Source organism: Arachis stenosperma, chromosome 10, assembly GCF_014773155.1.
Source record: "Arachis stenosperma cultivar V10309 chromosome 10, arast.V10309.gnm1.PFL2, whole genome shotgun sequence".
Lineage (NCBI taxonomy): Eukaryota > Viridiplantae > Streptophyta > Magnoliopsida > Fabales > Fabaceae > Arachis > Arachis stenosperma.
The window spans coordinates 83,703,722-83,706,893 of record NC_080386.1 but is presented as its reverse complement, the minus strand read 5'-3'; the positions used below and the strand labels follow the sequence as shown (position 1 = coordinate 83,706,893).

The 3,172-nt window shown below is 35.5% G+C and overlaps 1 non-coding gene across 1 annotated transcript; it reads left to right on the top strand.

Annotated features, from left to right (window-relative positions):
* Positions 1-759: 759 nt before the first annotated feature.
* Positions 760-867, top strand: LOC130958913 (small nucleolar RNA R71). The gene has a single exon (XR_009078014.1). It is a non-coding gene; the product is annotated as a small nucleolar RNA R71 (small nucleolar RNA).
* Positions 868-3,172: the final 2,305 nt, after the last annotated feature.

The window sequence follows — 3,172 nt, the reverse complement described above, 5'->3', positions numbered from 1 at the left end:
GTTGATGGCCTTACACTCTCCTTTTGGATTCTCTTCTGTATTGCTTGGAAGAGTACTAGGAGGGAGTTCAGTAACTTTCTTACTCAGCTGACCCACTTGTGCCTCCAAGTTTCTAATGGAGGACCTTGTTTTAGTCATGAAACTTTGAGTGATTTTGATTAGATCAGAGACCATGGTTGCTAAGTCAGAGTGGCTCTGCTTAGAATTCTCTATCTGTTGCTGAGAAGATGATGGAAAAGGCTTGCCATTGCTAAACCTGTTTCTTCCACCATTATTATTGTTGAAACCTTGTTGAGGTCTCTGTTGATCCTTCCATGAGAGATTTGGATGATTTCTCCATGAAAGATTATTGGTGTTTCCATAGGGTTCTCCCATGTAATTCACCTCTTCCATTGATGGGTTCTCAGGATCATAAGCTTCTTCTTCAGATGAAGCGTCCTTAGTACTGCCTGGTGCAGCTTGTATTCCAGACAGACTTTGAGAAATCATATTGACTTGCTGAGTCAATATTTTGTTCTGAGCCAATATGGCATTCAGAGTATCAATCTCAAGAACTCCTTTCTTCTGATTCGTCCCATTGTTCAAAGGATTCCTTTCAGAAGTGTACATGAATTGGTTATTTGCAACCATTTCAATGAGTTCTTGAGCTTCTGCAGGCATCTTCTTCAGATGAAGAGATCCTCCAGCAGAGCTGTCCAATGACATCTTGGACAGTTCAGACAGACCATCATAGAAGATACCTATGATGCTCCATTCAGAAAGCATGTCAGAAGGACACTTTCTGATCAATTGTTTGTATCTTTCCCAAGCTTCATAGAGGGATTCACCTTCCTTCTGTCCGAAGGTTTGGACTTCCACTCTAAGCTTACTCAATTTTTGAGGTGGAAAGAACTTTGCCAAGAAGGCATTGAATAGCTTTTCCCAATAGTTCAGGCTTTCTTTAGGTTGTGAGTCCAACCATATCCTAGCTCTGTCTCTTACAGCAAAAGGGAATAGCGTAAGTCTATAGACCTCAGGGTCAATCCCATTGGTCTTGACAGTGTCACAGATTTGCAAGAATTCAGCTAAAAACTGATGAGGATCTTCCAATGGAAGTCCATGGAACTTGCAATTTTGTTGCATTAGAGAAACTAATTGAGGCTTAAGCTCAAAGTTGTTTTCTCCAATGGCAGGGATAGAGATGCTTCTCCCATAGAAGTCGGGAGTAGGTGCAGTAAAATCACCCAGCACCTTCCTTGCATTGTTGGCATTGTTGTTGTTTTCGGCTGCCATGTCTTCTTCTTGTTTGAAGATTTCTATTAGGTCCTCTACAGAGAGTAGTGCTTTAGCTTCTCTTAGCTTTCGCTTCAAGGTCCTTTCAGGTTCAGAGTTAGCCTCAACAAGAATGCTTTTGTCTTTGCTCCTGCTCATATGAAAGAGAAGAGAACAAGAAAATATGGAATCCTCTATGTCACAGTATAGAGATTCCTTGAGATGTCAGAGGAAAAGAAGAATAGAAGTAGGAGGTAGAAGAAGAAGAATTCGAACTTATCAAGAGAGATAGAGTTCAAATTGTTGATAGTGGAGGAGTGTTAGTCCTTAAATAGAAGGATGTGAGAAGAGGGGAAGAATTTTCGAAAATAAATTAAAAGATTTTGAAGAAATTTTGAAAAATTGAAGAATGATTTTCGAAAATTAAAGTTGGGAAAGAAATAAAGTGATTTTTGAAAAAGATTTTGAAATTAGAAATCAAAAAGATTGAAAATTATTTGGAAAAAGATGTGATTAAGAAGATATGATTGAAGAGTTATGGTTTTAAAAAGATATGATTGAAAAGATATGATTGAGAAAGAATTTAAAAAGATTTTATTTTTAAAATTAATGACTTGGCTAACAAGAGATTTAAAGGATATGATTCAAACATTAAACCTTTTTTAACAGAAAAGGCAACATACTTGAAATGTTGAATCAAATCATTAATTGTAGGCAAGTATTTTTGAGGATGGAAAGAAATTGATTTTGAAAATATATGATTGAAAAGATATGGTTTGAAAAAGATTTGATTTTGAAAAATTATGAAAACTTGAAAAAAAAAATTTGAATTAAAAACAAAATCTTCCCTCTTATATCATCCTGGCGTTAAACGCCCAGAATTGTATCCATTCTGGCGTTTAACGCCCAAAATGCTACCCTTTTGGGCGTTAAACGCCCAGCCAGGGTACCTGGCTGGCGTTTAAACGCCAGTTTTCCTTCTTCACTGGGCGTTTTGAACGCCCAACTTTTTCTGTGTAATTCCTCTACTGCATAATCAGAATCTTCAATTCTCTGTATTATTGACTTGAAAAGACACAAATTAAAAATTTTTTTTGAATTTTAATGATGAGGAATAATCAAAATGCCACTAAGATCAAATTAACAATGCATACAAGACACCAAACTTAGAAGTTTGTATACTATTGACAGTAACAAATTGAGAATGCATATGAGAAACAACAAAACACTCAAGACAAGAGAATTTAAAGATCAGAGCAAGGAAATCATCAAGAACAACTTGAAGATAAATGAAGAACATAATGCATGTAATTTTCGAAAATTAGAAGAATAAAGACATGCAATTGACACCAAACTTAAAATTAGACACTAGACTCAAACAAGAAACATAAAAATATTTTTGATTTTAAGATTTTATAAATTTTTTTGTGCTTTTTCGAAAATTGAGTGGAAAAGAAAAACAAGGGTTCAAAATTCTTAATGAGAATTCCAAGAATCATTGCAATGCTAGTCTAAGACTCTGGTCCAAGAATTAGACATGGCTTCACAGCCAGCCAAGCTTTCAGTGAAAGCTCCGGTCCAAAACACTAGACATGGTCAATGGCCAGCCAAGCTTTAGCAGATCATTACTCACAATAGCAAAATTGATAAAAATCAACAAGCTCTTGTGATGATAAGTTGAAACCTCGGTCCAAAAGATTAGACATGGCTTCACAGCCAGCCATACTTCAATAAATCATCATGAAACTCTAGAATCCATTCTTAAAAACTCTGAAGAACAAAATAGAAATATTTTTTTGTATTTTTGAAAAATTTTTGAAAAGTAAAAAGCTTAAACATAAAATAAAATTACCTAATCTAAGCAACAAGATGAACCGTCAGTTGTCCAAACTCAAACAATCTCCGGCAACGGCGCTAAAAA